General features: G+C 38.8%; 1 protein-coding gene and 1 pseudogene across 1 annotated transcript in view; both read right to left on the bottom strand.

The window, feature by feature from the left end:
* Positions 1 to 27,766, bottom strand: part of TSHR (thyroid stimulating hormone receptor) — a 141,660-nt gene that overhangs the window by 78,781 nt on the left and 35,113 nt on the right. The window lies entirely within an intron of this gene.
* LOC118641303 lies at positions 15,552 to 17,064 on the bottom strand (annotated as a pseudogene).

Below are 27,766 nucleotides of genomic sequence, written 5' to 3'. Positions count from 1 at the left end.
AATCTATTTTGAGGTGAAAAATTGAATTTTACCAAAAGCAATCCAATTTTATTTTTCTGGAAAATAAGTGAAGGATTAGTGTTCTGTGGCCTTTTTGCCAACAGACAAGAAAAAAAAAAATCAACTTGGTCTATTCTTTTTAGACATCAGAGACCAGGCAATTGAAAGTTCCCTGTGAAAGTAATTTTTTTCCTCAAGTGCTCTTGAGGGTTCGCACTGAAATGTCAATGACCTTGTTTGTTCAGAGTTTGTATCAGCCATTTTCAACGGCCCTCTGTGCTTCGATAAATATAGTCCTGTAATTAATTGTAGGTACTGTTTACAGAACCTGTCAGTACCATTCCTTAAACATTATGGGGATGCTTTTTGTGACAAAACAGGCTTTATGCAGGACTCGCACTGAACCCAAAATGATTCCGAGAACATCTATCCCATGCTGTGGTCCAAAGTGCAGTGTTAGGTAATTACACAATATAAAATTATTTGGAGGCAATTCTGGTGAATTATTTTTATGATCCCAAGGCTTGGAAATTCCAGACAATGTCAGATGGTCTCAACAAACTATGTAACAGACAACTGGCAAAAATGGTGTATTTTTTTTTTTTTTTAAGAAAAAACAAGTTATTATTTCACCCTCTTTTTCTAGGAGAAAATGTCAAATGTTTTGATCAGTTCTAAGCCACCAGGTAGCCCAACTTAGGACAGTTTCCCAGAATGGCCATACCTATTTCTACTACTTAATACAGAAAGGTTTTATTTAAATGAAGTAAGCATAAAGAGACTTTGATTCACTTGGGATTTTCCTCATCAATACATATTAAAAACTAAAATTAAGTTATATATATTTTATTTATTTATTTATTTATTTATTTATTTATTTATTTTTTTAAAATCCTCATCTGAGGACATTTTTCCATTCTTTGTACAGACAGAGTGGGAGGGAGAGAGAGGAAGAGAGAGAGAGGGAAACATCGATATGAAAGGGACACATCGAGTGGCTGCCACCCACACGACCAACCAGGGCCGGGGACAAACTGCAACCGAGGTACATGCCCTTAGCGGGAACCGAACCCGGGTCTCTCTGGACCGCAGGCGGACGCTCCAACCGCTGAGCCAAACCGGCCTGGGCAAGTTATATATTTTTAAATTAAAAAACATTTTTTTTTCTTATTGATTTTAGAGAGAAAAAGGGAGAGGGAGAGAGAGGTAGAAATATCCATGAGAGAGAACATTGATTGGTTGCCTCCTGCATGCCCCCCACTGGGGATTTGGCCCACAACATGACGTGTGCCCTGATCAGGAATCGAAAAGCGACCTCTGGTGCATGGGTCATCGCTCAACCACCGAGTCACACTGGCCGGGCTATATTTTTAAATTTATATTCTCTCTATCATAATCATAAATAATAGCTACTATTTATGGAATTCTTCTAGGCTCTGCACTAATACCATTACATGTATTTTCTCATTTGATCTTTTTTTTTTTTTTAATCCTCACCTGAGGACATTATCTTCAGATAGAGCGGAAGGAAGAGAGGGAGGAAGAGAGCAAGAGAAACATCGATGTGAGAGAGACACATGTATTGGTTGTCACCCATATGACTCCAACCGGGGACGGGGACAGGGACAAACTGCAACCGAGGTACGTGCCTTTGGCAGGAACTGAACCTAGGACTCTCCAGTGTGCGGGCCAGTGCTTTAACCGCTGAGTCAAACCAGCCAGGGCTCTTATTTAATCTTTATACTGATAGGTGAGGTGTACCACAATGATATTTTCTTATCAATTAGGAAACTGAAAATCAGAGAGGTTAAGTAATTTGTCCAAGGATCTTGCTCAAGACAAATACACACACACACACACACACACACACTCAAATCTTAACTATTTTGTCACATTGCTTTTCTGAATATATTTTATATTTCATACTGTCCATGACTATTTATAATTATTCTATTTCAGAAGGCTATAAATAGACTGCAGAGGATATGGGTACAGAATTGTAAAAATCTGAATCACAACAGTTCTCTTTTTTCCTTTCCTTTTCCAGGTCTCCCTCCTTCCTCTCTTTCTTTCTTCTGTGCCCCATGGTCTGCCCTCCTCTGCTTTGAACCATAACTGAGCAGCTAACGCATATAATTCTCAAAAGTAAATCATAGAAGAGTTTGATAACATTGGATAAAATAAGGAGAGGAAATAGGTACTCATATATATTTTTTTAAATTCCCGAAACATTCCTATAGCCAAAATAAGGAATTCTTTCTCAAAAATATGAAAATCAAGTTTTAAGTAGGACAAGTGAATGGAGTAACTCTGGGGAAATCACAATGTGCCTTTGTTATTGTTTTTACTTCCTTTAAGTTTATGTCAGTTTTGGTAAGTTGTATTTTTCCCTATAAACTTGTCCATTTTATCTAAATTTGCAGATTAAAAAATCATAGAGTTGTTCATAATATCATGAAAGGATAGGATAATTAAAAAAATATCTGTAGGCTCTGTTCCTTTTTGTTTCTGGTTCTTTTTTCTTGATGAGCCTCACCAGGGGCTTACCAAGTTTATTAGTCTTTCCAAATAATCCTTTTTTTTTTTAATTTGTTTGTTTGTTTTTTATCCTCACCAGAGGTCATTTTTGCATTTCTCTTCAGATAGAGCAAGAGGGAGAGAGGGAGGAAGAGAGAGAAACATCCATGTGAGAGAGACACATCAAGTGGTTGCCACTCACACGACCCCAACCAGGGCCGGGGACAAACCACAACCGAGGTACATGCCCTTAGCGGGAACCGAACCCAGGCCTCTCTGGTCCATGGGCCGATGCTCTAACCGCTGAACCAAACTGGCCAGGGCCATTTTGGGTTTTTAAAAAATCTTCTCTATTAAAAATTTTAAAGTTATTGTCTGATAATTCATTATCTGAATCTCCTCTACATCCATTTCTATTGCTGTTATTTCTCTTGATTGTTTTTACTACATCATCATCTCTACTCATTTGTCTGGTTATTTTTTATTGTGTTTAGGACATTGTATGTTAAAAAATGTTAAAATAATTTGAGGCCTAGAATTATCTTTCTCCATGGAGGACTTACATTTGCCTTTGATAGGTGGTTAGGGGCACCAGCAATCCTAGGTCACCTTAATCTGATTATAGGGACTGAGATTATTTGAAACTGTACTTCAGCCCCACGTTTTATCCAGTTTCTCTTTACTCTTAGGTGGAATCCTTTGGGATCCCATCTGAATGTGTGGGAGTTTACCAGCGATCACTCCTTAAGAGAACTTAGATTTTTTTACTAAAGTATGTATGTATGTCTGTATGTCCGTATGTATGTATGTAGTTTTAACCATCTAGCCCTATGGAGCTGGCAAAATCTTTGCTCATATTTTTCCTTAACTATCTCTTCCAGAATTGTCAGCCCCTCCTAGGATTCACCTCTCTGGGTTTCTTTCCTTCCTCTTTGTTTCATGATTCTTTACTACCTTGGTGGCTACAAGATTAAAAGACAATTGTATCCTGCTTTGTTAATTTTTCTCAGCAGGAGTGGTTTATGCTATGTGTAATTTTAAAAAATATTCCTGGAAGCAGAAGTCCTTCACACTTTGTTTTTACCATTGATCTGTGATTTCTTGGGTTCAGTTTGCATATGTGCATATTTCTTTTCCATAATATGAAAGTTTTACAGTCCAATTTTAGATCTTCTAGTAATTTTCTTGTCACCTTCTAAAATACAACTTTATATAATTTAGTAAGTTCTGTCTTACTTTAACAAGTATCATTTAACTCCCCACTCTGAATGATAATCTTTTTTGAAAACTTTTGTTTAGTTATGTACTTGATCTTAGATCAGTCTTAAAAAATAAACTTTGAAAATGAGGAAATCAGTACCCTTGCATTATCTCCCATCTTCTTTTCTTCCTAGATCCTGACTTTTGGTAGTTATATTATTTCTACAGAGTAATTCTTTATTACATTTACATTCTGTTCTATAACTATAATCCCTCCAAATTAATTTAACCTTAATTCCACATTTAAAAGAACTCACTACTCACATCTATTCCTTTTATTATAGGTAATAATTTTTTTCTTGGTTGACTTAAGTTTATTAATTATTTTTAAAATACTTACATAATCTGCATTTCCCTGAATTCTTGCATATTTGAAAAAGTTATTATGTAAATGAACAGTGAGTAAAGGTGCCTAATGTGTCTGGGTATACGGTTTGGGGAGGGTCACACTTTATTTCCCTGAGAATGTTTCAGACATGGTTTTATTCTTAGTACTCACTGAATGGGAAACGTTTGAGGCTACCTTAATTCTTTTGCTTTTAGAATGAAATTTTTATGTTTCCCCTTTCTGGATATTCTTGGGTTCTTTCTTTTCCTTTGAAGTCTGTTAATTTTACTAGGTTGTACATGGGTATCAACTAAGTATTTCATGCCTGCTGGAATATTGTGTATCCTTTAATTGTATGGATTCAAGCTTTCTTTTATTTCATGAGTTGTCTGACATGTATTTGAATATATTTTTGCTCTATTTGATCTGTTCTTTTAAAACATATATGTGTTGCACCTGTTGGATTTTCTTCTGTATTATTTTTGTATATTTTTTATTAATATATTTTTGTTACAGATGTTTCTCCTTTTTTTCCCCATTGACACCCTCCTCCCCAACCCCCCCTCCATCCTCGGCTTTGTTGTCCGTGTCTATCAGTTAAGCACAGATGTATGTAAGTTCTGTGGTTTATCTCTTCCCTCCCCCCACCACCTCCTCTTCTGGGAATTGTCAGTCTGTACCCCACTTCCACGTCTCTGGGACTACCCAATTCCTCAGACTGTTATGTTCATTATATTCCACAAATAAGTGAGATCATGTGATATTTGTCTTTTTCGGCTTGGCTTGTTTCACTTAGGATAATACTTTCCAGGTCCCCCCAAATCGTCTCAAAGGATAAGAGATCTTTCTTTCTTACAGCTGCATAGTACTCCATTGTGTATATGTACCACTGCTTTTTTATCCATTCGTCTGCTGATGGACACTTGGGCTGTTTCCAGATCTTAGCTATTGTAAATAGTGCTGCTACGAACATGGGGGTACATATATTCTTTCTGATTGGTGTTTCAGGCTTCTTAGGGTATATTCCTAGAAGTGGGATCACTGGATCAAATGGCAATTCAGTTTTTAATTTTTTGAGGTAACACCATATTGTTTTCCATAGTGACTGCACCAGTCTGCATTCCCACCAGCAGTGTACTAGAGTCCCCTTTTCTTCACATCCTCGACAACACTTGTTGTTTGATGATTTGTTGATGGCGGCCATTCTGACAGGTGTGAGGTGATACCTCATTGTTGTTTTAATTTGGATCTCTCTGATGATTAGTGATGTTGAGCATTTCTTCATATGTCTCTTGGCCATTTGTATGTCCTGTTTGAAGAGGTATCTATTTAGTTCCTCTGCCCATTTTTTAATTGGGTTCTTTGTCTTCCTTTTGTTGAGTTGTATGAGCACTCTATATATATTTGAAATTAACCCCTTAGGTGATATATCATTGGCAATTATGTTCTCCCATACAGAGGGTTGCCTTTCCATGCTGATGATTGTATCTTTTGCTGTGCAGAAGATTTTTAGTTTGATGTAGTCCCCTGTGTTCAATTTTTCCTCTGTTTCTGTTGCCTTAGGTGATGTATCAGTAAAAATTCTGCTGCGTGTGATGTTTAAAATTTTGTTGCCTACGTTTTCTTCTAGGATTTTTATGGATTCAAGAGTCATATTTAAGTCTTTATCCATTTTGAGTTTATTCTTGTGTATGATGTAAGTTGATGGTCTAGTTTCATTTTTTTGCATGTAGCTCTCCAAGTTTCCCAACACCATTTATTAAAGAGGTTGTCTTTACTCCATTGTATGCTCTTGCCTCCTTTGTCAAATATTAATTGAGCATAATGTCTTGGGTCCATTTCTGGAATCTTTGTTCTGTTTTACTGGTCTATATGTCTGTTCTTGTGCCACTACCAGGCTGTTTTGATTACTGTAGCTTTGTAGTATAACCTGATATCTGGTATTGTGATCCCATCTACATTGTCCTTCTTTTTCAAGATTACTGTGGCTATTCGGGGTCTTTTTTGGTTCCATATGAACTTTTGAAGTATTTGTTCTAGTTCTGTGAAATATGTCGTTGGTATTTTGATGGGGATTGCATTGAATCTATAGATTGCTTTGGGTAATATGGACATTTTAATGATGTTAATTCTTCCAATCCATGAATAAGGTATGTGCTTCCACTTTTTTATATCTTCTTTTATTTCTTTTTTCAATGTCCTGTAGTTTTCTGCAAATAGATCCTTACTTCTTTGGTTAAGTTTATTCCTAGGTATCCTATTTTTTTTTTTTTTTTTTTACTGTAATGGTAAATGGGATTGTATTTTTTGTTTCTCTTTCTGTGAGTTCATCATTGGTGTATAAGAATGCCATCGATTTCTTGATGTTAATTTTGTATTCTGCTACTTTGAAAAATTCATTTATTAAGTCTGGTATAGTTTTGATGGAGTTTTTAGGGTTTTCTATGTATAATATCATGTCATCTGCAAATAATGACAATTTCACTTCCTCCTTTCCAATTTGGATCCATTTTATTTTTTCTTCATGTCTGATTGCTGTGGCTAAGACTTCCAGAACTATGTTAAATAAAAGTGGCGATAGTGGGCATCCCTGTCTTGTTCCTGTTCTTACGGGAAATGCTTTTAGTTTTTGTCCATTGAGTATGATGTTGGGTGTAGGTCTTCATATATGGCCTTTATTATGTCAAGATATGATCCCTCTATTTCCAGATTGCTGAGCATTTTTATCAGAAATGGGTGCTGGATTTTGTTGAATGCTTTTTCAGCATCTGTTGATATAATCATGTGGCTTTATTCTTCATTTTCTTTATGTGGTTTATCACATTTATTGATTTGAGAATATTGTACTAGGCTTGTATCCCTGGAATGAATCCCACTGGGCCATGGTGAATAATTTTTTTGATGCATTGCTGGATCCGATTTGCTAGTATTTTGTTCAGGATTTTGGCACCTATGTTCATCAGGGATATTGGTATGTAGTTTTCTTTCTTTGTAGTGTCTTTTTCTGGTTTTAAAATTTGAATTATGCTGGCCTCATAAAATGACTTTAGAAGTCTTCCTTCTTCTTGAATTTTTTGAAATAGTTTGAGGAGAATGGGTGTTAGTTCTTCTTTGTATTTTCGGTAAAACTCCCCCGTGAAGCCATCTGGGCCTGGGCTTTTGTTTGCTGGGAGAGTCTTGATTACCTCTTCAATTTCCTTAGTTGTTATTGGTCTGTTCAAATTTTCTATCTCTTCCAAGTCCAGTTTTGGGAGACTGTGTTTCTAGAAATTTGTCCATTTCACTTAGATTGTTGAATTTGTAGCCGTATAATTGTTCATAGTATTTGTTAATGATCTTTTGTATTTCTGTGGTGTCAGTTGTTACTTCTTTTTTATTTCTGATTTTGTATATTTGGGTTCTCTCTCTTTGTTTCTGGGTGAGTCTAGCTAAGGGTCCATCAATCTTGTTTATCTTTTCAAAAAACCAGCTCTTTGTTTCATTGATCCTTTGAATTGTTTTTTTGGTCTCCATGTCATTTATTTCTGCTCTGATCTTTACTATTTCCTTCCTTCTACTTGCTCTGGGGTTTTCTTTTTGTTTGTTTTCTAGTTGTTTAATTTGTGAGGTTAGATAGCCTATTAGAAAATTTTCTTGTTTCTTGAGGTAGACCTGTAGTAGTATGAACTTTCCTCTCAGAACTGCTTTCGCTGCATCCCATAGATTTTGTGTTGTTGTGTGTTTATTTTCATTGGTTGCCAGGAAATTTTTTAATTTCTTCCTTGATCTCCTCGGTGACCCATTCATTGTTTAATAACATGCTATTTAGCCTCCATGTGTTGAAATGTCTTTGCATGTTCTTGTTGCAATTGATTTCTAGTTTCATGCCATTGTGATCTGAGACGATGCTTGATATGATTTCAATCTTCTCAAACTTGTAGTGACTTAGTTTGTGCCTTAACACGTGGTCTATCTTTGAGAATGTCCCATGTGCACTTGAGAAGAATGTGCATTCTGTAGTTTTGGAGTGTATTTCTCTGTAGATATCTATTAAATCCATTTGGTCTAGTGCTTCATTTAGAGTCTGTTTCCTTGCTAATTTTTTTGTCTAGAGGATCTATCCAGTGCTGTCAGTGAGGTGTTGAAGTCCCCTGCTATGATTGTATTGCTGTCGATTTTTCCTTTGAAGTCCTCCAAAATATTTTTAATATATTTTTGTGCTTCAATGTTGGGTGCATATATGTTTATCAAGGTTATATCTTCCTGTTGGATAGATCCTTTCAATATTATGTAGTGGCCTTCTTTGTCTCTAGTTATGGCCTTCATTTTGAAATCTATTTTATCAAATATGAGTATTGCTACCTCAGCTTTTTTTTTTTCCTTTCCGTTTGCTTGAAAGATTTTTTTCCATTTTTTCACTTTCAACCTATGTGAGTCTTTTGTTGTGAGGTGGGTCTCTTGTAAACAACATATCAATAAGTCATGCTTTCTTATCCAATCAGCTACTCTGTGTCTTTTTATTGGAACATTCCATCCATTTACATTTAAGGTAATTATTGATATATACTTATTTATTGCCATTTTTTGTTTAGTGTGGTTTTGTTTTTCTTTCTATTTCTTCTACTAATTACAGCAGTCCTTGTAACATTTCTTGCAGTGCTGGTTTGGTGCTAATGTAATCCCTTAGCCTTTTTTTGTCTGGGAAGCTCTTTATTTGACCTTCTATTTTGAATGATAGCCTTGATGGGTAGAGTAGTCTTGGATTCAGATCCTTGTTTTTCGTGACTTTGATTGCCTCATGCCATTCTCTTCTGGCCTGTAATGTTTCTGTTGAGTAGTCAGCTGAGAGTTTTATGGGGTTTCCTTTGTAGGTAACCTGTTGCTCATTTCTTGCTGCATTTAGGATTCTTTGTCTTTAATTTTTGGCATTTTAATTACTATGTGTCTTGATGTGGGCCTGTTTGCATTCTTACTTGGGGCTCTCTGTGCTTCTTGAACTTGAATGCGTTCTTCCTTCACCTAATTAGGGAAGTTTTCTGTCACTATCTCTTCAAATGTATTCTCTAACCCTTGCTCATTTTCTTCTTTTTCGGGGACTCCTATGATGTGAATATTAGTACGTTTCCAGTTGTCCCACAGTTCTCTTAAGCTGTCTTCCTATTTTTTAATTGCTTTCTCCTTTTGGTTTTCTGATTGGTTGATTTTTTTCTACCCTGTCTTCTAATTCACTGATCCAGTCCTCAGCTTCCTCTACTTTGCTGTTTAGACCTTCCAATGTGTTCTTTATTTTTGCTCTGTCATTCTTCATTACTTCTTGGTGGTTTTTAATTTCCAACTGGTTGATTTTCAATGTTTCTATGTCTTTACTCATGGTGCTGATGTCCTTACACATGCTGTTGAGCTTCCTCAAGATCATGGCTCTGAATTCTAGCTCTGTTAACTTGCTTAACTGCGTTTCATTTATCTCATCTTTGGTAGAGGTCTCTTGTTCTTTCATTTGGAATTTGTTTCTTTGTTTCACCACTTTGGCTATCTCAGTGTGTTTTGGAGCCTACCAAGTTTTCCCTGTGGGTGTTGATGTTCTGTTGTTTGTGGCTCCCTCTCCTGGGTTTGGATGAGTGAGGGAGGACCCACATTAAACACCACTGTCAAGTCTTACTTTCCTGGGTTGAGTTGCAAGCTCAGGAAAGGTTCAGTTGTCCTCTTGCTTTTTGCCTGGAGGCTATTAGTCTCGGCTACTTGAAGAACCTTGGGTTCTCAGTTGAATGAAAAACTCCCTCAAGAGTTCAGCATAAGGAGATTTCCCTATGGTGGGGCAAATCCTGGTTGTTAATAGGCCTCAATTTGCATTTCAGAGGCCCACTGGCTGGGGTTGAATCTCTGAGGGAAGGGCTACTGCCTCTCTCCACAGTCCTGGGAAAGAGTATAATGACCACTGTACTGCGTGGTCGCAACTCAGCAAAAGCTCTGAGAGCCCTCTAAATCCCTAGTGTCCCCACAGAGATCCAGTCCAGTTTGCCCTCCCTGTGCTGGAACCCCAGGTGAGTGGCTGTGACTATTTTAGTGCTCTGTCCCGGCTCTGTGCTGTGGAGCCTCTTGGGAGTGTAACCCCGAGGGCACTGCTCCCAGCTAAGACCGCTGCTGTCCGTGGGCTCTCAACCCCCCTCTTGTGCCTCTGCAATCCTACCAGGATCGATTTGGTGTACCTGGTTATTTGATCCTCGCAAGCTGCTTTCCTGTTGCTTTTTCCTGACAATTTGTCTTTATTTTAGTTGTAATTCCAGTTTGGTCCTGGGAGATGGTCTGTTCCATTCTCTCTGCCACCATTTTGGAATCCATTCTTCTGTATTCTTTATCTATAAATTTTTCTCTATTCTTGTTTTCATTATTTTTTATTTCAATTTGCTCAGTTTTCCCAAGATGTCTTGACTGTATTTTAGCATTAGTAGAATTGCTGTTCCCATCGAGGCCTTTCTTTTTTTCTTTTCTTTTTTTAGTTATAACACATTTTATTTTAAAGCTGATAAGTGTCATGAATGTTACAAAATTTAGAAAATAACATGGTATGTTGATCAACTAACAAACAGTTATATTTTTCTTCCTATATTTTGGTGCCTTTATTTTTCTATTTTTCTGTTCACTTGTATCCTGAGATCGTTAACTAATTTTTATAAAATATTATCTTGTCTTATTCTTTTTACCTTGAGACTGTGCATCTCAGCTTTGATGTCTTGATTCAGAAATGCTATTTTATTCATTAAGTTTTGTGAACTCACAGACAACTCTTTGCTCACAGGATTCATTCGTTCTATAGTAATAAAAATATTTTGGTGTATGTTCTTTTCATAATTTTTATTTGTTCTGTTCCCCTCTCCCTTTATTTAAATATTTGTTTTGTGGGCTTTTCTTTTTCTTTTTTTCATAAATCCCATGCTAATTCTTTTTTGGCAATGAAGGATTTTTCTCTGGATATGGCAGAATAATGTATAAGAATATATGAAGGGCTAGAGTGGTGCTCTGGGATGGTAGAGAGATTTTTCAGTTCATAGTAAGGTCTCAAATAATATGAGACTCTGTGTGTGTGTGTTCACATATAATAATGTTAATTATTATTAACATCAGTTTAGCCATATCTTCTTCTCTTCACCATCCATCCATCATCCTACAAATATTTATTATGCAGCTACACTGTGTTAGGTACAGCCCTACGTTTTGGAAATACAGCAATTAATAACACACACAAAATCCCTGCCTCCATGGAGTTTACATTCTGTAGAGGATAAAGACTTATAGCCTCAGGCTGCTTATTACTTAGCCTTCCTTCTGGTCCGCCAAACAGAAAGATAACCTGTTGAAGAGTTACCTTGTCTGCAAATGTCCTCATTCATCATCTCATTTCTCCCCACTGTGGGGCATCCTGTGGGGCTTCAAGGAGCTCCTTGAGCCCATACTTCTTGTTCTATGCATGTCTTGTTCCTTGGCACGTTCCAGCTACTTCGAAGCACTCTGCCCTCTCAGCCTATGGTCCTAGTAGCCCCTTCCTTCTGTCCAGTTTTCACTCTACTTGATAGCTGTTCTTCATGTATACTATGGTTCAAATTAATGAGAATTTTCTAACACAAATAGGAGTGTCTGTTGCAAATAGTCCATGTTGATTTTGGTTGGTTTCTAGACAGCAGTATAGGCTCTAGATATCTTTACTATCCTCAAACTAAACATTTCATCTTTTCACTTTGTATTTATGTTTAAGATTTTTTAAATTGATTTTCAGAGAGAGAATAAGGGAGAAGGAGAGAAAGAGAGAAACATCAATGTGAGAACTGAACATTGATCACCTGCCTCCTGCATGCCCCGTACCAGGGAGCAAGCCCAAAACCTAGACATGTAACCTGACTAGGAATCAAACCAGCAATCTTTTGGTGCAAAAGATGATTCCCAACCAACTGAGCCACACCAATCAGGGCCATCTTTTCACTTTTAAAGTGAGGGAACTTGAGCCAGAAGGGTTCAGTGATTTGGTCAAGATACCACATATAATTTGTCGTAAGAATCTGATACTAGAACTCAAGTGTCTGAATTCCAGTTCAATTGTCTTTTTCATTACATTTTATTTTGTGTGAAAGATGTATAAGTATTAAGTAAACAAACCAATATTAGGGATTGATTAATTAAAAACTATTTCAGCCCAGCTAGTGTGGCTCAGTAGACTGAGCATTTTCCCATGTACCAAGAGGTTGCTGGTTCAATTCCCGGTCAGGGCACATGCCCAAGCTGCAGGCGCAATCCCCAGTAAAGGGCACGCAGGAGGCAGCCAATTGATGTTTCTCTCTCACATTGATGCTTCTATCTCTCCCTCTCCCATTCTCTCTCTCTAAATAATCAATAAGAACAAAAATACCAACTTCAGAGTTGTCCAAACCTCACTTTCTACCTCTCCTTACAATAAAAACACAAGTATATATTTCTGTGAACTTGCTAATTGCATTAGTCAGAGTTGTCCAAAGAAATGGAACTAACAAGATGTATGTGTGTATATAGAGAAAGATTTAGAATAAGGAGTTGGCTCATGTGATTGCAGAGGCTGAGAAATGCCAAGATCTGCATTTGGCAAGCTGGAGACTCGGGAGAGCCGATGGTGTAGTTCTAGTCTGAGTCCAAAGGCCTGAGAACCAAGAAAGGCATTGCTACAAGTTCTAATCCAAAAGCAAGTTGTTCCAAGACCTAAGAAAACTCATGTTTCAGTTTGAGTCTGAAGACAGGACAAGACCAACATCCCAGTTCAATCAATCAGGCAGTAGTTGTTTCCTCCTACTTGCAAGAGGGTCAGTCTTTTTGTTCTCTTCAAGCCTTCAACGATTAAGTGAGGCCCACCCATGTTAAAGAGAGCAATCTGCTCTTTGCAGTCTACCTATGCAGATGTTAATCTCATCCAAAAGCACCTCACAGGCATAACCAGAATAACGTCAGACCAAATATTTGGGCACTCCATAGATCAGTCAAGTTGACACATAAAATTAACCATCACACTCATACAAATAATTAAAGTTTTTTTTATATTTGAAAAGCCAGATATATTTTTTAAAAGATCATGCCTACAATAAGTAAATTATATAGTTATAGAACCACAGAATAAAATTGATATTCAAAATATATAGAGTACTCATACAACTCAACAAAAGAAAGACAAAGAATCTAATTAAAAAATGGGCAGAGGACCTAAATAGACACCTCTCCAAAAAGGACATACAAATGGCCAAGAGACATATAAAAAAAATGCTCAATGTCATTAATCATCAGACAGATGCAAATTAAAACAACAATGAGGTATCACCTCACACCTGTCAGGATGGCCACCATCAATAAATCCTCAAACAACAAGTGCTGGCAAGGGTGTGGAGAAAAGGGGACTCTGGTACACTGCTGGTGGGAATGCAGACTGGTGTGGCCACTATGGAAAACAATATGGTGTTACCTCAAAAAGTTAAAAATTGAACTTTCATTGGATCCAGTGATCCCACTTCTAAGAATATATCCTAAGAAGCCTGAAACACCAATCAGAAAGAATATATGTACCTCTATGTTCATTGCATCACTAAGATCTGGAAACAGCCCAAGTGTCCATCAATAGATAAATGGATAAAAAAGCTGTTGTACATATACACAATGGAGTACTATGCAGCTGTAAGAAAGAAAGATCTTTTATCCTTTGAGATGACATGGAGGGACCTGAAGAGTATTATACTAAGTGAAACAAGCCAATCAAAGAAAGACAAATATCACATGATCTCACTTATTTGTGGAATATAATGAACAAAACAAGCTGATAAACAAAATAGACTCAGAGAGAGAGAAGTAGGGTACAGACTGACAAACCTCAGAAGAGGGAGTTGAGAGGGAGGGAAGAGATAAACTGAAGAACTTATATGTATGTATGCGTAACCATGGACATAGACAACAATGCTGGGGATGGGGTGGGGAATGATCGGGAGGAGGGTGTCAATGGGGGAAAAAGGAGAAACATCTGTAACAAAAATAAATTAATAAAAAGATTAAAATTAAAAATAAATGAATAAATGGATAAATAAAAAGGCACACTACTTTCAAGAATAGAGAGAACAGAACAGTTCTTTTTAGTTTGTTTTGTTTCTAATGTAGGCTGAAAGGGAAACAAGTGTATTAAAATTTCTTTTCAGATGAAGGTTTCTGTCAGTCAAAGCAGTTAACTTGGGCTTCTTTCTCTCTGATCCAAAGCAGTCTTTCTTTCGTTGGTTTTTGAAGACGTATTTAGTCTTCCACTGTGAAGAGGTGGCACATCAGGGCTACAACCAGAGCTGAGATAGCCCGGTTGGTCCACCAGCTGGAATTAAAATCAACAAGAGTAATATGAGTTTCCAAAGGCTTGGGTTTCTTTGATCTGCCGTCTGGATGAAGGTCCCGAACGATACATGTTTTGGACAGTTCTCTAGCATCTGCAGAGTGCCCGACATCCTCAAAGTTTTCCTAGCATCACCCCCAGCTTGTTCTCTAGGACTTCTTCCCCAGCAGGATGCTCCTCCAGAAAGCTGATCAAATCATACACCTTGTGGTGCAGGATCAGCCAGATGCTCTTGCTGTGGTTGTGCTTCTGGAGCTTTTCCAGGGCTCATGCTTGACAGACGTGTCTGAATGCTCAGCCGTGTGCGACCTCAGCAAGCCTCGGGCCTGCACAGACCAGCTGAGCCAGGCGGAGCTAATAGTTGCAATTTCAAAGCCCACTTTTAGAGGAATGGACACAATGTACCAGCTCTTGAATAGCATCAGTGTTTGAAAAGTGTGGTTGTAAATTTAGGAAAGAATAAAATATCAACATTGAAAGTACAGCCATACATTTTCTGACATTGTTGTCTAAAGAAATTTCTCCTTTATTATCAATCAGATTGCGTATTCCACATACTTAAAAGTGTACTAAGTAGTTAAGTGGTTTCAATAAGCTACAAAAAAAACCAAAAAACAAAATTGATTCAAAACATTTTAAAATTTCACATTTCTTCCCAGAATGGTAGAGCAATCAATGTCATTCAGCAGTATTTCTGGAGTTTTTTGCCTACATTTATGTTTATTAAAACTGACATAAACAACAACAACAAAAAACCTGTACAAAATATATCCCAAATCACATATCACTCTGAAACAGTAATCTTTTTTTTTTTTTTTTTTTTATCATCCTCACCCGAGGACATTTTTCCATTTTTTGTTCAGGTAGAGTGGGAGGGAGAGAGAGGAACAGAGAGAGAGAGAGAAACATCCATGTGAAAGGGACACATCGAGTGGTTGCCACCCACACAACCAACCAGGGCCGGGGACAAACTGCAACCGAGGTACATGCCCTTAGCGGGAACTGAACCCTGGTCTCTCCGGACCGCAGGCCGATGCTCTAACCGCTGAGCCAAACCGGCCAGGGCTGAAACAGTAATCCTGAGAGACATTATCACCTAGGACCCCCTCTTCCTCTCTCTTGGCCACGATCTCCTCCTCTTCCTCGACCTTAGCCTCTGCTGTCACAGATTTGCTTTTTAGATTTCATCTTCAGTTCAACATCCACGCGTAATGTATCCAGAGCTCAGCTATGTGGCAGAATAGAACATCGAATGTTATTTCCTCGAATACTCAGTGTTCTTGGTCCTTCAGGATCACTTTTACTACTTTAGGCTGAGTCTTCACACTGACATCTCCACCCGGGACTGTCCCATGGACCTGCGCTCCGTTCTTTAGCTTGATGGTTACAGTTTCATGACTCAGTTTTATAAAAAATCTTATAAGCTTTGCTGGCACATGTTCAATCTGAGAGTAAACAAAACCCTACAACCAAGGGCTGATGGACTGGAATATGAATGGCCAGAAACCTGGATGTTTTGATGGTCTAAAAACCAGGCTACCTGATCTCTCCTGCAGGAAAACATGGTTTATTTCACTTTCCTCTCCTCCTTCTCTCCCTTATTGTTCATTCTTCGGTTCCTTACTCCTATTCTTTCTCCTTTCTCCTACTATAATTAACAGATTTGGGGAAAACAAAGATGCAAAAAAAAACCCCACAGAATCTTTTTGCTCTTATCTTAGTAAGGAAGACAAGCAGAAGCAAGTGGAACAACTAACCCATAAGCTGAAGGATGAGCTCTTCAGCGCTGTAAAGATTGGTTATGCTGATAGCAGATTTTACAGCTGGGGAGACAGTTATATAGGGCCTCAAAGGTTAATCAGAGATTCATTAGCAAAGAGACACATTCTAGACAGAATTATTAATTAAATGATAATAATAACCTGTATCTTTTAGTATATTTTTTCTTAAGGCACTCAAATTGCTTTCTGTGGGTGGCAACCAAATTACCCAAACTTTGACTCCCTACCATTTCCTGTCCCCTCAGTCTCGCTCTTTGATTACATGGATTTACCCTTCAGCTTCCATTGTCTCTCTCAACCCTTATTATTCTGATAACTTGTTTGGTAATCTCTTCTTAGGCTTCTTGTCCTCCCTTCCATTTCTATTGACTCTCTGCTTGCACATTCTTGTTAAAGAAGTAAAAATAGCGATCAAATTTGTCAATATTCAGATTAGTACCTATATAATTTCATGTTTAATATTTTGTACTTTTTGTTTGGTAATTAACCAATTAGATAAGGTAAAAACTATGACAGATGTGATTACTGTTTGTAGAAATACTGGCAATAGAGAAATTCTAGCTACTACTAGAAGAATTCCTTCTCACTCATTAGCTCTGTATACCAGCAGCTCCCAGTAAGCTCTGGGTCTTCTGACATTACACTAAGATGTGTGCCAAGGGTCAACTTGTAGAGCACAGGTACTACTGCAAGACTGTGGGGAGACTAGAGTGTAAACATTAGATACTGGCCTTTGGAGCCAGACTTCCTGATTTTGCAGCCCAGTTTTGCCACATATTAGCTGTACGACCTTGGGCAAGTTACTCATTTCATACCTGTCTCATGGCGATTAACATACATAAGATACCTAGAACAGTGCTTGGCACACAGTTAATTTCTCAGTGATTGTCGACAATTAATTGTACTCCATATTTATTACTGAAGATATGTTAAGGGTAGTAGGTTTTGTATAGACCTGTCATTCTCAAAGTGTGGCCCCTGGACCAGAAGCATCAGCATCACCGGTGAACTTCAAAGAAATGCAAATTCTTGTTCCCTTGTCTGGGGCTGGGAGGTCAATGTGTGTTTAAATAAGCCCTTGAGATGATTCTTATGCATGTTCATGTTTGAGAACCACTAGTATAGACAAAGAGCTTTAGGTTAGGAATCCAGGAACCTGCGTTTCTCAACCTAGCCTTCTAACCGACAGACTGTGTGACTTTGAGATATGTTTCTTAATATTTCTGAGCATCACTCTGAGATCAAGGATGTCAGGTTGATGCAAATTATGATCATCATGGTAAAGCAGTGTAAATTCTTGATTACTCTGCTCATGAACTCATTCAGCAGTTACTCATGCTTGTTTAGAAAGTTCCGCTGTTGCCCATGTATTTTGGTGATACCAACTTCAGATTGTTATGGAATCTTCTCCAAGAAGTTCTGCCTGTCCTGTTCTTGTATATCACTGGATCTAAATTCCATGAGTGCACCCATCTGATTTTCTCTTTGCAAATTAAATCAGCTTGATCACCTGCATTTACCGGGTATAGAAATCTGGTTTGGCCTTGTGATCTCCAGATAGGCCTATGACTAACTTTAACTCCCATTTTTACCTTCAAGTAATGTTCATTTACAATAGGTTTCTGAAAATCACCATCAAAGGAGCCCTTATTTGATTGCTCTACTCCACAGTGTTGTAGTTGACTTCACTGTGTTACATAGTAAGGAATTGTGCAAAATAGTGTGAAATGAAAGAATTTGAATATAATATAATTTTTGGAGTGCTCACTCTTTGCCTATTTTTTTTTCTTTAGGAACTGATCATTTTCATAGTTTCTAGTCCATTGCCTCTGACTTTATCTAAGTTATAATCCCAGTTCACAAACACATATGGGTGCACACACCACCACTACACACATACAACCCTTTTTCCCCTTTTGTCTCACTGAAGTGAACTATGATAGCTACAGCTCTGGTCTGCCTATCACATCTTTCCTTCATTTTTGCTTTCTAGTAATAGAAACCCTCTTTCTCATAACTGTATTCCATGTGGTGACATGGGGCGGACCCCTTCACTCAGCAGCCCACCCACCACTCTTGACAAAACAGTCTTCTCATGAGGATCATTAGCAATGGGGACAGTAAGCTTAAAGCTACTAGTGTCCATGTTTGCCACCACTGGCAAAGCTGCCTGACAATAAAACCTATGCAGAGGCAAGAGAGGGTAGGGCTGTGAGGAGAATGAGAATGTCTGGGTGACATAGTCTTTTTCAACTTTAAAATAAGGGGTTGCACCCTGGCCAGTTTGACTCAGCGGTTGGAGCGTCGGCCCGTGGACCAGTAAGTCCCGGGTTTGGTTCCTGCTGGGAGCATGTACCTCAGTTGCAGTTTGTCCCCAGCCCTGGTTGGGGTCACGTGGGTGGCAGCCACTCAATGTGTGTCTCTCACATGGATGTTTCTCTCTCTCTCTTCCTCCCTGTCTCCCTCTCCAGCTCTATCTCAAGATAAATGCAAAAAAAAAAAAAAAAATAGAGAGACGTTGGTCCACAGTCATGTCTGTAGCTACCATACACTGCAAGTTTACTGTATGCTAAATACTTTCCATGCATTAATTTCATTTACTATTTTTAAAATTCTACGAGGAATATGTTATATTTCTCCCACTCCTATGACTGAGAAATCTGAGTCCCCCAAAAGCAACACAGTGTAAGCTAGTAGGAAAAGTTATGTTCACCATTTAAAGTTTGTTTCTATCAGTGTCTGGCATCAGGATGAGATATCAAAAAGAATTAGTCAAGCCTGGCCGGTGTGGCTCAGTGGTTGAGTGTTGACCCATGCTCCAAGAGGTCACCGGTTCGACTCCTGGTCAAGGCACATGCCCAGGTTATGGGCCCAATCCCCAGTGTGGGGCATGCAGGAGGTGGCCAATCAATGTTCTCTCTCATCAGTATTTCTCTCTCTCTCCCTCTCCCTATCTCTCTTTCTAAAATCAATAAAGAAAAAAATTTTAATAAAGAATTAGTCTAATTAATAGATAAAGCAAGATTTCTTTGACTTCAAAATCCTTGTCCGTATCATTTATAAATTAAAGTATTATTGACTTGAGAGACCACCTAAACTCATTGAGTGGTTATCAAAGGGTGTTTCTAGGTCAACGCTCTATGTTTCTACAAATTTGAAATGATTAAAGATTGAAAAAAATATGTACTTCCCTCAGATTCAACATTTATCTTAAGGTGACATGAAAGAAAATACTTATTTGTCTATCTAATTCAAATTGATCTTGAGTTGTTCCATGACATGAGTTGCAGGTTTACTTTTTATTTCATCAGAGAGCTCAAGGTACTGTTTTATTTTATTTTATTTTTTTAGCTTTTTATTTTATTTTTTTTTATGAATTTTTTATTTATTTTTTTGTTACAGATATTTTACCTTTTTACCCCATTGGCACCCCCCACCCCACCTCCGCCCCATCCCTGGCTTAGTTGTCCATGTCCATTGGTCATGCATACATGCATATAAGTTCTGTGGTTTATCTCTTCCCACCCCCCCATCCCCCCACCCCCTCTTCTGAGGGATGTCAGTCTATGCCCTACTTCCATGTTTCTGGGTCTACTGTATTCCTCAGACTGTTATGTTCATTATATTCCGTATATAAGTGAGATCATGTGGTATTTGTCTTTTTCTGCTTGGCTTCTTTCACTTAGGATAATACTTTCCAGGTCCCTCCATGTCGTCTCAAAGGATAAGAGATCTTTCTTTCTTACCGCTGCATAGTACTCCATTGTGTATATGTACCACTGCTCTTTTATCCATTCGTCTACTGGTGGACACTTGGGCTGTTTCCAGATCTTAGCTATTGTAAATAGTGCTGCTATGAACATGGGGGTACATATATTCTTCCTGATTGGTGTTTCAGGCTTCTTAGGGTATATTCCCAGCAGTGGGATCACTGGGTCAAATGGAAGTTCAATTTTTAATTTTTTGAGGTAGCACCATATTGTTTTCCATAGTGGGTGCACCAGTCTGCATTCCCACCAGCAGTGTATTAGAGTCCCCTTTTCTCCACACCCTCGCCAGCACTTGTTGTTTGATGATTTGTTGGTGGCGGCCATTCTGACAGGTGTGAGGTGATACCTCATTGTTGTTTTAATTTGCATCTCTCTGATGATTAGTGATGTTGAGCATTTCTTCATATGTCTTTTGGCCATTTGTATGTCCTGTTTGGAGAGGTGTCTATTCAGCTCCTCTGCCCATTTTTTAATTGGGTTCTTTGTCTTCCTTTTGTTGAGTTGTAGGAGCACTCTATATATATTGGAAATTAACCCCTTATCTGATACATCATTGGCAATGATGTTCTCCCATACAGTGGGTTGCCTTTCCATTTTGATGATTGTTTCTTTTGCTGTGCAGAAGCTTTTTAGTTTGATGTAAATTGTGTTCATTTTCTCCTTTATTTCTGTTGCCTTAGGTGATGTATCAGTGAAAATTCTGCTCCTTATGATGTCCGAAATTTTGTTGCCTATATTTTCTTCTAGAATTTTTATGGATTCACGAGTCACTTTTAAGTCTTTTATCCATTTTGAGTTTATTTTTGTGTATGGTGTAAGTTGATGGTCTAGTTTCATTTTTTTGCATGTAGCTGTCCAATTTTCCCAACACCATTTATTAAAGAGGCTGTCTTTACTCCACTGTATGCTCTTGCCACCTTTGTCAAATATTAATTGAGCATATTGCCTTGGGTCCATTTCTGGGTTCTCTGTTCTGTTCCACTGGTCTATATGCCTGTTCTTGTGCCAGTACCAGGCTGTTTTGGTTACAGTCGCTTTGTAGTATATAACCTGATATCTGGTATTGTGATCCCACCTACTTTGTTCTTTTTTTTCAAGATTGCTGTGGCTATTCGGGGTCTTTTTTGGTTCCATATGAACTTTTGAATTATTTGTTCTAGTTCTATGAAATATGTCGTTGGTATTTTCATGGGGATTGCATTGAATCTATAGATTGCTTTGGGTAGTATGGACATTTTAATGATATTACTTCTCCCAATCCATGAACAGGGTATGTGCTTCCACTTTTTTATATCTTGCTCTATTTCTTTTTTCAATGACCTATAGTTTTCTGCAAATAGGTCCTTTACTTCTTTGGTTAAGTTTATTCCTAGGTGTCTTAAATTTTTTTGCGCAATGGTAAATGGGATTGTTTTTTCAGTTTCTCTTTCTGTGAGCTCATCATTGGTGTACAAGAATGCCGTCGATTTCTTGACGTTAATTTTGTATCCTGCTACTTTGCCAAATTCATTTATTAAGTCTAGTAGATTTTTGATGGAGTCTTTGGAGTTTTCTATGTATAATATCATGTCATCTGCAAATAATGACAGTTTCACTTCCTCCTTTCCAATTTGGATCCCTTTTATTTTTTCTTCATGTCTGATTGCTGTGGCTAAGACTTCCAGTACAATGTTAAATAAGAGTGGCGAAAGTGGACATCCCTGTCTTGTTCCTGTTCTTAATGGAAATGTTTTTAGTTTCTGTCCATTGAGTATGATGTTGGCTGTAGGTCTTTCATATATGGCCTTTATTATGTTGAGATATGATCCCTCTATTCCTAATTCCTACATTGCTGAGCGTTTTTATCAGAAATGGATGCTGGACTTCCGGTCAAGATGGTGGCGTAGGTTAACGCGGTATCGCGTCCTCCCACAACCACGTCAAAGTTACAACTAAACTAAAGAACAACCATCATTCAAAACCGCCTGAAATCAAGCTGAATGGAAGTCGTACAACTACGGAACTAAGGGGAAAAAAAAAAAAGCAGCTACATCCAGACCGGTAGGACGGGCAGCGGTGCGAGGCGGGGCGGCGGCAGCGCAGTGGTGGCGGCGGCAGAGCGCGCAGCGGCGAGACAGGCTGGTCCCACACCCAAGCGTGGTGGATAAAAATCAGGAGGATCCCGCGGCTGGGAAGGTCCTTCCTGAGGACTGAGGGGTCCCCGTCCCACACCAGGTGCCCCGTTCAGGGTTCCAGTGCCAGGAAGAGAAGTCCCCATAACTTCTGGCTGTAAAACCAGCAGGAACTGAGGCTCAGGGAGGCTGAGGCGGCTGGAGCCCCAGGCAGCTCCTTAAAGGGCCCGCGCACGGACTTATCGGACTCTCTCCCTCTAAGCTCGGAGGGGAGGCAACTCGAGGGGCACCAGAGACATACAGGTAAGAACTGAGCTGTTTGGCACTGGAGCGAGCGCTGGAGAGGGGCCTTCCTCGGGGACAAACGTGCTGTCAGAGGCCTTTGTTCCTTTGGTGAGCCCTTCCCAGGGGCGGCAGACAGAAACCATATCTGGGACTCCAGCAACCTGGCTCACACAGGTAGCCCCGCCCTGCTGACTCCCTGAGGCCCCGCCCCGCCCCACACAACTTTCAAGCTGTTGCCACTTGCTTAACCATAGGATTGGCCAGTCTTGGATCCTGCTTCAGGTTTTTCCTAAATTCTTTCAAACGAGCAGCACCGGGTCTCAGCGAGCCCCATACCTCTCATTAAGTAATACACAGAAACAAACACAGGGAGGCAGCCAAAATGAGGATACAAAGAAACAGGTCCCAAATGAAAGAACAGAACAAAACCCCAATAAAAGAACTAAGCGAAAGGGAGATAAGCAACCTAACAGATACTGAGTTCAAAATACTGCTTATAAGGATGCTCAATGAACTTAGTGAGAACCTCAGTGAACTTAGGGAGGGCATCAAGAGCATAAAAAAGTACCAGTTAGAAATCATGGATACACAGTTAGAATTAAAGGAGGCATTAACTGAAATAAAGAATAATTTACACAGCTTCAATAATAGAGTATGTAGATCCAAGGAGCAAACCATCGATTTAGAATATAAGGAAGCAAAAAATCCCCAATCAGAAGAGCAAAAAGAAAAAAGAATACAAAAAAATGAGGATAGAGTAAGGAGCCTCTGGAATAACTTCAAGCATGCCAACATTCGCATCTTGGGGGTGCCCGAAGGAGAAGAGAGAGAACAAGAAATCGAAAACCTGTTTGAAACAATAATGGCAGAAAACTTTCCTAACTTGGTGAAGGAAACAGACATACAAGTCCAGGAAGCACAGAGAGTCCCAAACAAGATGAACCCCAAGAGGCCCACACCAAGACACATCATCATCAAAATGCAAAAGGTTCAAGACAAAGAGAGAATATTAAAAGCAGCAAGAGAAAGGCAGCTAGTTACCTACAAGGGAGTACCCATTAGGCTGTCAGCTGATTTCTCAAAAGAAACTTTGCAGGCCAGAAGGGAGTGGCAAGAAATATTTAGAGTGATGAAAACCAAGAACCTACAACCAAAATTACTCTATCCTGCAAAGCTGTCATTTAGAATCGATGGACATACAAAAACTTTCCCAGACAAGAAAAAGTTAAAGGAGTTCATCACCACCAAACCGTTATTATATGAAATGATGAAGGGTCTTTTTGAAGAAAAAGATAAAATGTATGAACAAACAAAATGGCAATGAATGCATATCTATCAACAATGGAATCTACAAACAAAATGAACAGGAAGAACAGAAACATTCTCATAGATACAGAGAACATTTTGTTGGTTGCCAGTTGGGAAGGGGATTGGGGGAATGGGTGAAAAAGGTGAAGGGATTAAGAAGCACAAATTCATTGCTAGACTGACAAACCTCAAAGGGAAAGGGGTTGGGAGGTGGGAAGAAATAAACCAAAGAACTTATATACATAACCAATGGACACAGACAATAATGTGGGAAAAGGTGGGAGGGGGGCAGGAGTGGGGAGGAGGGGGTCAATGGGGGAAAAATGTGGAACATCTGTAATACATTTTACATCCAACAATAAAGATTTGGAAAAAAAATTAAAAAAAAAAAAAGAAATGGATGCTGGATTTTGTCGAATGCTTTTTCAGCATCTATTGATATGATCATGTGGTTTTTATTCTTCATTTTGTTTATGTGGTGTATCACGTTTATTGATTTGTGAATATTGTACCAGCCTTGCATCCCTGGAATGAATCCCACTTGGTCATGGTGAATAATTTTTTTGATGTATTTCTGGATCCGATTTGCTAATATTTTGTTCAGGATTTTGGCGTCTATGTTCATCAGGGATATTGGCCTGTAGTTTTCTTTCTTCGTAGTGTCTTTTTCTGGTTTTGGAATTAGAATTATGCTGGCCTCATAGAACGTGTTTGGAAGTCTTCCTTCTTCTTGAATTTTTTGAAATAGTTTGAGAAGAATGGGTGTTAGTTCTTTTTAGAATGTTCGGTAAAACTCCCCCTGAAGCCATCTGGGCCTGGGCTTTTGTTTGCTGGGAGAGACTTGATTATCTCATCAATTTCCTTAGTTGTTATTGGTTCAAGGTACTGTTTTAGAATTTGACATCAAACCATATGAAACCCATAAGAAATGACTAATATTCAACCATTTTTTAATCCCCAAAATGGCAATTCCATGTATTTTGGCCTAATAAAAAGATTGGGAATTTGTATATGTGTGTGTATGTATGTGTACATCTGATCTGTAGAATAAAAAAAGTTGTTTTGACCCTAAGAAATTTTCAAAAGACTTAATTAGTTACCATTAGTGCCCTGGCCAGTTTGCTAAGTGGTTAGAGCATCATCCCACAGACCAAAGGGTCACAGTTTCGATACCTGGGTTGTGGGTTCTATCCCCAGCCCTGATCAGAGTAGTGCAGGTTGTGTGGGAAGCAACCAATCAATGTGTCTCTGTTACATCAATGTTTGTTTTTCTCTCTCTCTAAGAGTACTTAGTTATTAGTTAAGTGAATTATTATACAGGCTTCCTCTGAAACATAATGACTCCTTAATTTAAGTAGTATGTATATTTTTGAGTCCTTTTAGTTAGCATAAAAGTGACAGGGGGGAAAACAGTTCTATCAGGCAATCAACTCCATTTCAAAGAATAGACTTAATTTTACTGCATAAATGGCTTTTAAAATAAACATTGCCATGAATATTAAGACTTTCACTCGTAATGCTATATATTTTAAGCATATTTTTAGTATAACTCTAGCTTTAGTTTAAAGTTTTGGATTACAGGTACGTTTTGTATTTTATAATGACACATTGAATTCACACATTAAATGAGCTTAACTATATCTCAATATATTCTAAACTTGTGACATAATCACTGTCTAACCATCCTATCCCCAAACTATCCTTTCCTCCAGTTTGCCTCATCATAACAAATATCCCCTGAGTTGTTCAAGCCAGAAACCTAGAAGGCATCTTTGGCAGACTGATACTACTTTTGCATGCCCCAAATAAACGCATAGGGTTACTAAGGAAACCAAATATACTGAAATGCAATGACCAGAACATTAAAACAAATTTATGATGTTTAGTATGTGGGTTTCTTTATTAGCATGTTAAAAAAAAATCTAAGAAGCAATGTATTAAACCATGTTTCCGGATATTTGCAACAACGAGATATGAAAATATCTGTGATTCCTATTGGTGACAAATTTACAAATACTCCTAATATAACTGTGATTTGCTGCCGACATTCGTAATTGAAGGAAGTGCTAAATTACAGTTAGATATCTGTGAAAATAACGATGTTAATTTCTCCCCATACAAATTCATGGACCCCAGTTATGAAATCCTAAAATGTAGAGAGATCTGGTGTCTCTAAGGAGAAAGGCATAGAGCAGGTGCCTTCGGGTGCAGGAAGGGAGAATTCCCTCATGCAAGGAATCCCCCATTCAAGAGAAAGGTTGAAAGGTTTTGGTCCCTGGAGTAGAACCATCTACTAGTGCCTTAGGGAGGGGCAAAGACTCAGGAAGAAATGGCTGCTTGGAAGGCTGGGAGGCTCCATCCTGAGCACTGGGACCCAGCTCCAGTAAGGGACCTCTGTGGTCCATTGTCATGGCTTGGACAACTGGTATTTTAGCAGTATGGGCTGAAGGTTGGAGGGGTCTCACAAGGTGTTTGCTGTAGGTAGGTACTGGGTCCCTTCACACATTCTCAGGTTATAAAGGTGGGGGAAGGGAGCCACAGAGGAGCAGGAGAGAGGTTCAGAGTTCCATTTAAATTATTTTAAAGATACAAAATAATTTTTTTGCACACACAAGATGTTTTATTTTAATGTCATACTCACTATACATTCTTGACTCCTCTGTTTTTCTTAAGCCCCCAAATCCAATCAACTGGCCCATCTTGTTGACCACACCTCATGTGCTGGGCTGTCTCTCCTATCACTGTGGTCCAGGCTACAGTATCCCTCTGCCCAGTGCTCATTCTTGCCACTCTCCAAAACATCTTTCCCCCTTCAAACAGAGGTGCTTGTTTTCTTTTCAAGACACAAATCTCAAAACTGTAAATGGTTTCCCTTTTCTTTAGAACAAAGTCCCAAATCCTTAACCTTCTTTGAACAGGCCATTGTGTATTTCTTCTAGCCTCATTCTACTTGACTTTTCCCTTGCCTCCCTACACTGCAGTTCTTTAATTGCATTTGCTACACTTCTACATTCTGGGCCATTGCACACATGGTTCCATCCTAGCCTTCCCTCCAGGGCCAGCTCATGTGTGAAGGGCAGCCCAGCTGCACGCACCATCTGTACAACCCTACGCTGCAGCCCACCCCTACTTTCTCTTCCCCCACTCTTCCATAGAGCTGTTGTATCTGACCCTCTGGCCTAAATTAAACCCACTTGCTATGTGCCCTCATAGAAACTGGTCCTTCTTTTTCTACCTGTAACACTTTTTAATTGTTTGTCATCCCACTAGACTATAATGTCCATAAGAATATATATCACGTGTGTCTTACTCAAGATGATTCCCCAACACCAGTACAGCATCTGACACATAGTAGATGCTCATTCATTAATTAATTCACTCACTCGTCAGTATTTATTCAACACCTCTTATATGACTAAGTGTCAAACACACACATGCTCAGTGAGTATCTGTCACTGAGCTTCAGAGCTGGTGGCTGGCTTAACAAAACCACCCACATTTTCTTGCCTATTCATCTTGCTTAATATCTGTCGCAGCTGGAACCTCCCTCTTTATTTTGATCATGCCACCGACTGTCTGGAGTGGCAACACACATATGTTATATGGTTTATAAGAGCATGTGTCTGCTTTTGGATTCAGAAAATGTGGCCATTTTATTATGACTATTTATTTACTTAAGGAATGTCGTTTCCTTTTGATAAAATGCCTTTAGTTGTATCTCTAGGGTCCTGTTCATTGTCTCTACAAATATTATCTGCTTTCATTACTAAATTGATGTGCAAGAGAAATCTAATTGAGACCTTGCTCAATGTCTGAGTTGGTTAGATTCCAACAGTTTGCTTGTTAATCTGCTTTTCTGAGTGCATTTTCCATAGGGTGATCGAATTCCCGGGCCAGACCCCCAAAGTCTATTTCACCTCTTCTTGTGGTGCAATGAGGAGCGGTTTGAGGTCTGGGTTTAGAAACTATGAGAGGCCATGGCATCACAGGAGAAGGCTGTCTCCGTCCATTCTGAGTGCAGGGTTCTTTCAGGTGAAGTTTTGAGATAGGCA

The sequence above is a fragment of the Molossus molossus genome, unplaced genomic scaffold (assembly GCF_014108415.1).
Source record: "Molossus molossus isolate mMolMol1 unplaced genomic scaffold, mMolMol1.p scaffold_m16_p_1, whole genome shotgun sequence".
NCBI lineage: Eukaryota > Metazoa > Chordata > Mammalia > Chiroptera > Molossidae > Molossus > Molossus molossus.
The sequence above is the reverse complement of the archived record's forward strand: the minus strand, read 5'-3'. Positions and strand labels throughout refer to the sequence as shown.